At 30.9% G+C, this 13,719-nt stretch overlaps 1 long non-coding RNA gene across 1 annotated transcript; it reads right to left on the bottom strand.

Annotated features, from left to right (window-relative positions):
- Positions 1 to 8,497: 8,497 nt before the first annotated feature.
- Positions 8,498 to 12,204, bottom strand: LOC148599606 (uncharacterized). Its single transcript, XR_015918224.1, has 2 exons — positions 12,157 to 12,204; positions 8,498 to 8,568 (listed from the first exon to the last, which is right to left on the bottom strand). It is a non-coding gene; the product is annotated as an uncharacterized LOC148599606 (long non-coding RNA).
- Between the last annotated feature and the right edge of the window lie 1,515 nt (positions 12,205 to 13,719).

Raw genomic sequence — 13,719 nt, 5'->3', positions numbered from 1 at the left:
ACGTTGATCACTTCTCTTTTGTGTTTTTGTTTTTCAGGTTTGTATTTTCCCTCATGCACTGCTTCTGGCAAATTTGGAATACATTTGTAATTCTATTTTTTCCCAAATAATCCCAGTCCTCTTCACTATGAAAATCATTGGTGCATAAGGAGTTACTACAATTAATTCCATCATTTCAATGTTTAATATTTTTAATACCTTTTCACTGTTTGGCACTTAAATAAAAACAATCTATATAAGATTTTAGCCAATGCACATCATTTATCTTTCTCCAAAAAAAGCCGATCTTTGTTTTTTTTTGCACTGAAAGGGATTTGGTATTGGGGTGTGTAGCAGGACGGCCTACCTGTTTTGTAGTAGGTAGTGAGATTACGATGGCGGAGTATAATTTTGTGTATCAAGGCATGTTCTCCCGTTACATTTGGCGCCCAACTAAAAAAACCCACTGGGTTTGGGTAGCTAATGAGCTAGTGTTAGAGTTGTTAGTGGTATGAAGACTTTTAAGGTGGGGGGACATGTAGCAGGACGGCCTGCCTGCGTTGTAGAAGGTAGTGAGATTTAAATAGCCAGCTAATTGACTTGGCTAAAGGATTAATTCTTCAGCCGAATCGGTTTGTCGCTGGCTTTTCATCGAGCATTCTAGAGTTCGATCCTCGGTGGTGGAGTATAATTTTGTGAGTCAAATCATGCTCTCCCGTTACAGGTGTTTCAATGTTTCCCCAAATGACATGTCATGTACACTGTGCATGTATGCACGATAAGGGTGTAGAGGGCAAAAGAAAACCATTCATTCGATTTTTTTCCAAATAAAAATAATTGTAATCCAAAAAAAATTACTTAAAGACAAATTTTACACTAACAATCAACTTCAGTGGAAAGTATAAAACCCATTAAAATATTTTCGCTGATTAGACACATGTATGTATTTAAAATGTGGATATGTTTCTTCCATTGATAAGATGAACAATCTCACAAACTTGCATATTTGAAACAGTAAAAAATGATACATTCTAGAACGACTTGATTTAGAACTCTCCACTCTTGCCTTTTTATTATAGAGCTTTTAATTTTAAAGACGTAAACAAGAATTCAATTATTCAATTTGTTTCAATTAAACTTGGTATCGATGTCATGTTTGTTTCTACTAATCTGTATGTTTCCCCTAATTTAAGGTAACCACCGCCATCTGAAGGTAAATTATCAAACACGGTAATTACAGAGTCATACTTAAACGCTGAGGTCTATTTTACGCCCTGTCATTTGGGCTAGACGGGTTAAGATATTTTGGCGATATTGAGGTCAAAGTCTAATCGATTTGGTGTACTGCACACCTTTAATAATTAGGTATTACAATTCAACAAAACATAGACCCTTGCAGACTGCGTGCTAGTTTATAAACACCCTATTCATTGAAACAGGTTGTGATAAATCGCTTAAGTGTAAGTCTTTGTAAATATCAAGCAGTGGTTGAGAACCCACCATTTTGAAAGTTTAATTTGACTATTTGCACGATCAAAATTACGGAAGAAAGACAATATTTTTTCAATATCACTTTGGTATAGTTTCATTGAAATGCATTGAAAATGAACATTTCAAGGGTAGATGACTCTGGGATCCTGTGATGAGAATATCAAGTAATGGCCTTTTCAAACAGAATAAAATTATACTGGCAGATCGGTGGGTGTATTACATGCATGTTTCTGATTTTTCCAATTTTGCCATCTTACAAAAATTAATGCTTGTACATTTCAACGTTGTATTTTCCTCTTTACTTAGACCAGAAAAGTTTACCGGTAAAATGGTACATGTATAATATTACGGGTATGAAGTTTCATTTCCTTGTAAATGTTTTTTTCAGAAATTTACCAACACGTATGAAATTATACAGACCTTAAACACTACGTTATAAAATGAAACGGCTAAAATGCATTAGCGCTAAAAAAAAAAGCGTCTCTATTCTGGATTTTATATTTATTTAAATTCACAACAAAATCATTAGATTTGAGTTATGTTGTCTTTATGTGCCTCAAATGTGACACTTTCTGATATATTTGAGCAAATCTTGATTGTATTCATAAAACAAAGATTTGTTTTGCAGTGGCCCTTAACTTTTTTTGTGGAGTATATAAAAGATCATGAACTTTGTTATACTAATATATGTACATGTGGTAGTGCATACTGTAGCCGTGTTAACCCTACTTAAAATATATTCTACATGTACAAATGCATTCACTGTCTATTAAGATATGTTTGAATAATACTACATATATTTATGTATATAATGCCTATCTCTTACGTTACTCCCACCCCGCCTTTTTGCCAGACGTCCCCCTTTATTCCATTTCCTTTTTTTTAGTTTCTTATCGTTCACGTTGTTTTTTTGCATTATCTCTTCCTATTTTTTATTCTTATTATTTTTTAGTTATATCTAATTGCCGTCATTATGCATTATTTGAAATGATTGTATGGGAGAGGATTTCCATAATGTTATTATAACTTGAGTCCTATCCCCTTGCTTGTATTTTGTGAGCAATTAAATATGTTCAAACTAAATTAGATATGTTGTCAAAACATTAGTAAAACTTTCCTTTTGAATGACGTAGATTTCCTTCTAACTAACTATTGCTATTACTCAGAAAGTCGCCCTTAAATTCGTTTTTCATACTAACAACGCCTTTAAATGTAAGAGGCACGAAGGTGCGACAACTTTCACAGCTTGTCAATCATACCAGTACATATTTCTGTTTTTGGAGATATGATATGATTTTGTTATGCAGCTCAAGGTTCAATGCATATCGATATGCACTTTGATAAATATGGATTAGATTGTTAATGTCTCAGTGTTGTTTAAATGGATTGTTACCGGAAGTGTGTTACACTAACATTCCGGACCTGTTAGTACAGGTCTACTTAAGAATCATGAAAAAACCAAACTTTAAAGGTGAAAACTGGGATTCATTCGTACCTAAGAGCTTTTAGAGAATCACATTTATTAAGAGTTGTAACCTAGGTTTGGAAAGTGATGAAACCACAGTTTTAATTACAGTCATGTAGATTTCAATTTCATTTTTTCTTAAATAAGATGAATTACTTTTAAAAAACATACACGTAGTTTCTCAATGTAAATTAACTTTTCGTTAAGCAATTTCAATTCGTAGTTACATGTAACTAACTTGTGATCATAAATACGTCTACATTAAAAAAGAGGCTTCTGGAGTGATAACGCAGATGCCAAAATACTAACGGAAAATAACAGAAAGAAATATACATAACACAAACTAGCATTTCTGAAGAGGCATACCTGTACTATATTGTGATTGTCCACGAGATACATTAAATCTGTTTTTAAGCGTAGAGTTCGAAATTGTATTTACAAGTAGTATATTCAATAAAAATGGTTTAAACAACACTGAAAAAATCTTATTTTTAAAATGTTTTCTCTCTTTTTCTTACCGATTCAGCAAGTCGTTAGAACGTACAAACATTGTTAAGTCGATATAAACATCCATCTCCAGATACTTAGTTTTTAGTATACTTCCACTTTAATAACGATAACTTCGCCCATGTGATAAAATGGATTTATATGTAACACATATACTTCAAATATATATTTTTATTTCTATATTTTTTTTTTCAAAAACATTGCAACACTACTGTAAATTAAAAAAAAGTGCTGTAATTATGATTTTATAATTTTGGCTTAAATTCGATTTTAATGATGCAGTTTTAGTAAATACCTGATATCAACAATATAACACATATCATAATGGCTGTCCATCCACCCTCACCACCCCCCCCCCCCCCCCCGAAGTTAAGTCAGTCACATATCTTGTAAGGATATAAAGGCGTAGCAATTTCTGAATTATGTACAACAAATGATGTTCTTGCTTAGTTTGAAAATAATTTTACATTTCGGGCAAAGAGGCACAAAATAAATGCCAATATGCTTGTTAAAACATGTACATGTACATGTATACATTTGTAAAGTGTTCAGTAAACATTATATTTGTTGATTTTCATAGGATAAAAAGGATTAAACTTTATTTTTTACAGTATGTTACACTCACTCATTCTAATAAAATATATCATCAAAATAAAGAAAAATAAAATATCAAAAATTGCTGTGCCAAAATGAAATAAAATAATACAAATTTTAAACGCCTTTTAACCTTTTAAAATAGGAGTACAGAATACCCACAAGGCTCTGCGTTGCATTCAAAAGAAGTGATTTCAAAAGTTTCCCTTTCTATGGTTGTGTACCATATATAAGACTTAATGTATACCAAAATAACTTATGTTCTTGTGTCGGTTTTCTGTATAATGTTAGTAATGTTTTTTTCACGTCTTTAATATTTTGTGAACATATTGAATACTGACATTTGCCATTGACCTTCAGACGACCGTGCACTCACCATTTTAACCCAAGAATTGTGCTTAGGGAAAAAAGGTGTGTGTAAAGTTTGAATGTCTTTTGTCTCATACACATGAATTATGCTGTACATGTATATATACATGTACACATACAAGTGAATGGAAGCATATAGGAAACTCCAGAAATACGAATCCTAATTGAACCAAACCATACGTGTTACATGAACCATATGTATGCCACTAGATGAATATCTTTATGTAGCCATGCTGTGATGACCCGATTTATGAGTATTATAGCAAATTACACCTCAATGTCCATGTACATGTAGGTACATGTATATTGTAAATCTAAACGACATATGGAGTCTCAAGTAGTTTCGGGGAAGCATTTTTGACAGGACTCTTTGTATAGGACACCTTACTAAAATAACAGCTCTTTCCTCATGTGTTCTATAAATGTACCATCCCCTCTTTGCAGAAACTTGAAAATATCTCATAGTTTGTAACCCCCTTCGAGCCCCCTTTATTGCAGAAACCTGAACATACTTCAAGGTTTTGTAACCCTCTTTGAACCCCCTTTTTATTGCAGAAACGTGGATGTACCTCAAGGTTTTGTAATCCCCTTTGAACCCCTTCCCCCTTTTATTGCAGAAACGTGGACGTACCTCAAGATTTTTAACCCTCTCTAAATTCCTTTCTTTTATTGCAGAAACGTGGACGTACCTCAAGGTTTTTATAACCCCCTTTGAATTCCCTTTTATTTCAAAAACGTGGACTTACCTCAAGGTTTTTATAGATAGCTTCTCCTCTGTTGTTCATATCGTTGATCGTATACACCATTTTGTACTTGGGAAATCCGAGCCTGAAAAATATAGTTAATTTATAAATAAAATATCTCATTATTGTAGTGCATGTTATGCTACACAAATGTATCATTGCTATCGTAAAAGATGCATGCATAATCTGGAATGAAATAAAATTTGAAAATATCATAAGAGAAAACATGGCAAACTTGTTAAATTTACAAAATTGTAGGCGATATAATTTGATTTCTTGTTGATTATCCAAATTACATGTACATTTGGTATGTCTGTAATGAATAGATTTTACATTTTCACATACATGTATAGCCACAGAGTTTAGAATTATTGAAATGAAACAGCCGGAACAGCGGAAGACAAAAGCAAAATATTTATATAATTATATACATTAGTATAAAAATTATTTTTTATTAAGCAATTGTTGTAAAAAATGTAGAAATTTAGAGACTTACATGTAGGTTCTCTTACACGTACATGTAATTGCATACACATGTATGACCCTTCCGCGAAAAAGCAGGTCATTGTTTATGTCAATGGAAGTAAATGAAGATACATGCACTTTTAGATCAGATCCTTTTGAAATAAATTTAGGTAATTAAGCAATGAAAATAATAATAATAAAAAAAAAAAAAAAATGGACAAAAATGTCAGTTTAAATTATAACGCATTTGCATAGCTTTTAGTGACTTTAGCCTGGGCTAATTTTCACCTATATTCACTTTCATAGCTCTCATAAATACAAGTATACAGTAGTTGCATGCTTCCTTATGAAATTGTGATGGGTTTAGTTGCTGCGTTCTTATAAATTTGCTCCTTTTGGATACAAGTAGATTACTTTATGCTTAAGGACGTTAGATGGGCTAAACGTAATACTTATGAACAATGTAAAAATTGCAATTGGCATTTTGTTATGCAAATATCACATACAGGTAGTTTCATGAGATATTTCTACATGTACGAAATTCTACGCTATACAATGTTACAATTTTTACAAATCATTATTTCATAAGAAGAAATATTATCACAAAGTTTTGTCCTGTCTATTTCATAAAGACAAACTGTAGCCCGCATTCTTCAGTGTAGTAATATCAAATTTCTCTCATATACATGTAGTAAATGATTTTTAAACTTTTGTAAGGCGGAGATGAGAATTTACAAAAAAGTTCCAAAAGCACTGATTTGGAGATGATGAGCTAATTCGATAACACAATCACAAAAAAGAAATTTCTTGAACTCACATCGTGTGAACTTCCTCTTTTAACATTTATTACGATATTTCACGGATAGTAAAACAAATCGCAAGAATCCGTTATTCACAATGCATATTTTTCTTCTCACATAAAACTCACGTTAAAAGCAAATTTTAAATAAACTAATTCCAATGAAGTATTCGAACTCGTAAGATCCTTTTTTTAATTCACAATTGCAGATTTATAAGTTAAATAATTTGAAACCCTCCAATGAAGAAATACAAATTAAACAGAGACAAATAATAGCATTCTCTTTTATGTAAAACTCATTTCCGATATGTTACGCAATAAATTAAGGCTAACCCCAATGACTAAATAGAAAATCTTCATAACTCTCCATCCTCCTGGTTAAACTATGACTAAATACAAAATAATCTATCCGCTCACCATTTCAGGGTCTTTTTTGCTGTGACTTCAGACGGATGATAATTTAGATTGTTATCCATTTTAGTTTCACTAAGATCCAAGTCTTTGGGTGGAGTGGGTAACCTATGTTTGTAAATAAACGATTAGCTGCAAACGAAAGAATTTAGAAGGCGTTATCTCGACCCAACATCACGGATACACAAGGAACATACCAATATCCTGCTGACGGTACCGAGATCGATGATCAGTCTGCAAGAACCAATCTAAAAATAGAAAGTATCATGCTTTTTCTTATTTGCGAAACGATGTTTGGTGAAGAATGCAAATCATCAGCGTCACAAACTATTTGAGGTTAAAATAGATTGTTTAAATCTTTTAACCTGATATCATCTATTAATCTCATAGGTCGTAAAAGCTACCCTTTTGCCATATAAAGTGATAGTCGAATGATATTATGTAAGTGTGTGTTGGGGGCGATTGTTTGTTCCCATAGGAGTGCTACTTGACGATGACGGAAGGAATCGCAACTGGCGTATATTTTTTTAACAAATGGAATGTATTAAACAACTTCATTACTATACAGACGTCTCAAGCGGTCCCCAGATAGGTCTAAGCCTAGGTGTAACATATAACCTTATAAGTTGCGATCGTTTCAATGATCTTTCCAAATGGACGTTGGAATTTGTCCTTAAATGGTCATTAACTTATGTTATTAAACATTTTATATTTGGTTTTTGGTTTTATTTTTGAAAATTGGAACAAATTGTGGCGATAAAATGTATTTTATATGACGCGTTTGTTCTCGGCACAAAGTTTTGAGATATTCAGAAACATAAATTGTCCGTCCGACAATCTCTGTGTGAGTTTAAGCTACACATAATTTATATTTGTATATATATTTTTTTTAATTAAAAAAAATCAAAAACTGTTGAGTAGGGGTGGATCCAGAGATTTTGAAACAAGAATTTAAAGATAAAAAAAGAGATTCCAGGTTGATATTTGCTTTTTTAGCCAAATTCACAAAGAACATTTCCCAAAAAGATGGAAAGGGTTCAATTCTATAGTTTCTGAAACCAAATAACAATGGTAAAGAAGGTACCTCCATTTATCCTCCAGTATCCACCACTGGTGGGGCAATGGATGACACTTTGCATTCATAATTGATTGATTAATTATCTTTTATTTCTCCATTGCATGTAACATGAAGAGCATATTATTGTAACATCTGAATGTATAAGTTAAACTAATTCAAGGAAGCAAACAGACAAAACATATTTACACATGAAAAGGTTTACACATAAATTAAATCCAAAGTAAAGTCATATCTAAGTTATTTTAAAAGGAACGGTAACTCAACTTATACTGTACATGTATATAATATGGAATAGACAACAGTACTTGTAACGTAAAAAGAAAATTGTCGGAAAAACTCAGAGTAAATGTTCTTCTTTTAAGTTCTTATTCTTTCTTAGCTACTTTTTTTTTTATCTGGCATTTATAGGAACAGTTTTTAATACTTTGACAATTAACATTTTTATAATTTTTTTTATGTAAAAACATGGAAATATTCATAAAAAGAACTCCTTTTACTCCAAGTAGTTTTGTTTTATGTCAAAGCTTTATTCTTGCATTTATTTGTCGTAACATCTTATTATTAATTTTCTTAATTATTTTCTTGAACTAAAATAATTAAAAAAAAAAAAAAAAAAAAAAAAAAAAAAAAAAAAAAAAAAAAAAAAAAAAAAAAAAAAAAAAAAAAACTGCGTCTTTAAAAGTAAAAAAATAGTATTTTCATTATTCAATTTTGGTGAAGGTGTTTCACGATCTTCTGAGTTTAATTCGTCTTTGTCACTGAAGATAGATATGAATAATAACGAAAACTAATTCAGAATGCAAAGTCCATTATGGTAATTTAAAAAACTATTACTGAACTTAATGCATTTCTTTAGCCGACATACATGTATTACGGTAATGAAGTAATGTTTAAATGAATATTTCACTAAAAACTCCAAATTAATGTATGTTAATATAATGCTTCACTCGTCAAAATTCCAGTAATTGTAATTGTAATTCAATGCAAAGTTTGTGTGTGTTTAAGCCACACATAATTTATATTTGAATATAAATGTTTTTTTTTTTAATTTAAAAAAAACATCAAAAACTGGTGAGTATGGGTGGATCCAGAGATTTTGAAACAAGAATTTAAAAAAAAAGAGATTCCAGGTTGATATTTAAGTAATGTTTGCTAATGTAATGCTTCACTCGTCAAAATTCCAGTAATTGTAATGGTAATTCCATGCAAAGTTTGGTCCATGTGATAGCACTGCAATGCAGAACATTGCAAGTTACATGTACATTTGTTATTGTAGATTGCCCGTAATTGTATTGTAAAGGTTACCATAAGACCATAAACTGGTAAAAATAAAGCTTCAGTGGTCAATAGTATCTTTCCCAGGTCAATTCCAAACACTGTCACTATTTATTTAATTGATTGAAATTCTTTTTTCTGATAAAGTTTCTTTGTTCTAATAAAATATGTTGATCCCTCTTAATCCGAGTTCGAGCTATGGAGGCGACTTATATTGAATCATAATAAATGGAGCAACTTAGAATAGAAACGGTAGAGGTGAACTTGTTCAAATGCCGTACTCACTATGCTGATGAAGGCCTAAAGGACTCTTAAAATTTTGAAATGGCATGAGAAGCCCCCCTTTTTATTACATGTATGTTAAATTTTGTACACAAGTCATGTATACTAAGCTTATTGAAGAAACCACTGATTTGCTGCAATGCAATCACAGGAGCTTACACGGAAGCTTTAAACATTATCCGGTTACTGTGTAAAACTAAAAAAGCATGACTTGTTTTGCATCCAGATATCTCCTGGTTTGCTGTTTATTAATAAATACCCGCATATAAACACGACAGATTCTAATTTTACCTATTGCATCCGTTTAAGAGATCAAAGTTGAAGTCGCTGCATAATAATTTAAAGAATAAAACCATCTGTTCTGACGTAAAAAGCAGATGTATTAATTCATCTTGTTTTCATTTATAGAAAGTTGACAACAGACTGTTCTTAAACTTAAAAGGATTCACATCAAAACACATAAGTTTGTTTTTAGTTTATAACAACTGAAACACTTCTGAATCCGCGCCTTAAAATCTCTATTTTCCTCAGCACCCGCGGAATGTTAATTTAAAAATTTGCGTGATTCGGTTATCGCCAGTTAACAACAAAAGAGAGGCTGATTGCAAATTAATATGTCTGGTTATCGGCGACTGGCAATGTTAGGTTATCATTTTACAATGTTTTGTGACAAATATTTGATCACTTCGTCATGACATTTGTCACAAGGAAATACATGTACATTGTATAAAGTGTTCCGAAGACTCAATATGCTTTAAATACGATGATAGGTTAGGACAAAACAATTTGACTAAAAATATGACAGAGGAGCTAGGTATAAAGAACGCTGTCATATAGATACTGTTTTCAGATACATGTAATTAACTGATCCGAAGACAGTTCAAATTATGTTATGTACATGTAACTACATGTATATTATATTATAGTTGCAATAGGGTTTTAATTTTGTGTATATGCGATTTTTCGGGGGAGACTTTAAATTTACTGATTTCAGATAGATTTATCTAGGTTAGTTTATTAGACGCCCAATTTAAACCTTTATTAGTACTTGGTTCGTGTATTTGCTCCTGTATTCTGACTGAGGCGGCTTCAGGATTGCAAGTTAGTGTGGGGGTGATTAAAATTAAAATCTGATCGAAAGACGATTTCTGGGGCAGAATTGGTAAAATAAAAAAGATGTCATGCAAACATAAGTATTTGCAACGCCTTTCCATGGATTAGATATTGTCACCATATATCTTAGTTACAGCTTATGAATCGTTGTTTATTTCAGTTCCATTACTCTACTTCAAAGTTGGATATTAATCGCAGAAAATTGTGCATTGTATATCCTTATTTAAAAAGCGAATCAATTATAGTATTCTATATATTACTGACACTTAATCAGAAGTGGCCGGGCTAGTTTATTAAATTGATATTTTTCAAGTTTATTAAAAATGGTACCCTCCTTTCAAAAATCTTCTATGTTATATTCAATAATTCCTTTTGTATAACGCCCATTTTATGTAACTCACGTGTTTGATATATGTTTTTAATTCAAGATAGTAGACAATGTTTTTATTTGTATTGTTGAAATAATTCAGATGCTTTATCACTGAAGGCATTAAGTAAGTGTGCAAATCCAACCACAACACACGAGTGCCAGTATTTAATCAATTTTGATTAATCATTATGTAGTGGTTTTAAGGTAAACTGGAATTTTGAATTTAAAATCATTACTCAGCTAAATAACTTTTTAAAATTTATTTTTAGTTTGGTGATTGCAATTCCTCTGTTATTAAGTAGCACTCCAGTCAAGAATAATGCCTTATGTGATTCATGGGTTAAAAGCCCATATATATTTATTTTTGATATTTTGTTGGAATTGCCATAGTAAACAGAAATAAACATTCAATGTTTTATATAACCCGTGTTCCTAGGAGATAAAAATATATAGAATGCACTGTATAATTCAAAAGTAAGGGAGATAACTCTGTAAATGACACTCAAATACAATAGAAACTATTGGATTTTCAATGTTGATTATCTCCTAAGAGCAGGCAGATTTGAATAAATAATTACACATTTCATAATATAGACCCATAAAACAACTTAAGTACAAAAATAAATATTTGTAGCCTTTTTGGGGTGTATCACATTTTTCAGATTTTGCAAGATTCTTACAAAGACAGCTACTTAAATAAACAAGATTCTTAAAATTCTACATTTATAGTATGGATGTCTTACTTTCGAAATTTGTAATTAAATTAACCTGTATTACTTTTGCGCCACGTAAAGCAATTTTCAATTTGCGCCAAGTATAGGCAAACAAAGGTAATAAAATCATAATTCTTAATTAATACAAATATTCATTGTTTCTTTCAACATCTGAATACAAAATCCATGGCGCAAAGGTAATAAAGTGATTTTTTTGGCACAATTCGATTATCGTTTTGCGCAAAAGTAAAACACAGTATTGTATAACTTTGCACTACAAAACCAATAATTATTAATTTAACAGGAAAGTTTTAAATTAATTGTTGCTATTAAGTTGGAAATAAAATAAATTAATAAATAAAACATATTTACAGTAAAAGGGGCAATCGAAAAAAGTGGTAATAGTAGAAATGTACAAAGAAAATGACGCCAGATAAAAACAAACAAAAAAAAAAAACAAAAAAAAAAAAAACCCCAAAAAAACCAAAAAAAAAAAAAAAACCAAAAAAAAAAAAAAAAAAAAAAAAAAAAAAAAAAAAAAACAACAAAATAATAAAATGATGCTAGATTAATAATGATAAAAATAATAATAGTATTAAAATTTAACCTGTAAATTTGTATCATAATAATTGTAATAAGTGCATAGATATATAACAAACATTGTTCCTTTATGTCCATTTTAATTTTTGCCAGAATAAATAATAAATAAGGTCATAAGATTCTATCAAAATATGACTGGAACCATTGTAAATAGCCCGTTACACCTTACCACCCGACAAGATGGTCAGTTTGGTATTTAGACGCCTCACTCCCACACCGTGTGGATCAATTTGATCTCTGTGTAAAGGGTTCATTTTATCAAAGTAAATGGTTATTTAATCCAGTCATCGTTTAAAATCCATTTCATATTCACCAGATCAGAGAGACTCAAAGGAATTTCATTTAAAACAAACAGTAGATTATCAGAAGTTGATAAAAGTGAAATGTAGGATAAGTTTTTCACAGGGTCGCCATTATTATTTTTCGTGATAACTATCAAAGGTGTAAAATACCTTATGTGATATTGATAATGATGTTAACTTACCCGAAATTGTCATTTGTAGTTTAAATTGTGTTTAATGTTATGGCCACTCGTGAGTTGATTAAATGACTCTGGTTTGAATAACGTTTTTTTCTAATAATTAATATTATGTAATCCTGTATAACATTTCAACAGCAATATTATTACATGTGTGCAAAATATTTACCTACATAAGTACAATAAAATAAATATACCTTAACTGCAATATATCAAAGGTACCTAAGCTGAACCGTAAATCTACAAGATCGATTTGACATCATTTAGCATCTTTCAATGACCAGTCCCTCATTTTTCGTCGTATGCATAACAAATTTGAACAACACTTTACACTATGAAAACATTATAATTCATTAAGGTATATAAAAAAGATGCTGTTAAACATTGTAGATTCAAACAATGTCATAAAACAGTGACGTGGAACTTTTCCCAAAATGGCGCATTTCTTTAAACCTAAACACTGGAATTATAGAATGTTTCATTATTTTAAACACCGGATGACAGAGAGTTTAACTATAAAAACGAACCTACCTCAAAGAACAACATTAGGTTTATAAAAGATTAAATACAAATGGACCATTAGCAACATAAATGTTCGACAAAAAAGATAAAAAGGTTTTAGGTTGTAAGGTAGGGCTAGTTAGACCTCTCGACCAAACATCTTTTCCCCGGTTCTTCAGTTTGAAAGCGAATGATTTATTTCAATTCTGTTAGGATTAGTTTCTTTATATTTCTTAGAATACGAAGCCTATGGGATGCCCGAAATGGCGGCCGTCATATATTAATCGTTTTTTACCGCGCCTGTGGTCTAAAGAACTTTGTAACATGTCATATTAGAATTTTTCGTATAAAAATCTGTCGAGCTGAATAATTAATAACAAAAATGTTAAATGTGTGTGCAACGACATAATGTACTGAAATTATTAAAAAAACAAGTATTATTAACAATCAAAACTGAAACAAAATCGACACTGTTTTCCATCTAGT

This window comes from Perna viridis, chromosome 13 (genome assembly GCF_037379345.1).
Source record: "Perna viridis isolate PV_CMFRI_1.1 ecotype Kerala chromosome 13, ASM3737934v1, whole genome shotgun sequence".
Classification (NCBI taxonomy): Eukaryota; Metazoa; Mollusca; class Bivalvia; order Mytilida; family Mytilidae; genus Perna; species Perna viridis.
This window is presented reverse-complemented; position numbering and strand designations above follow the sequence as displayed.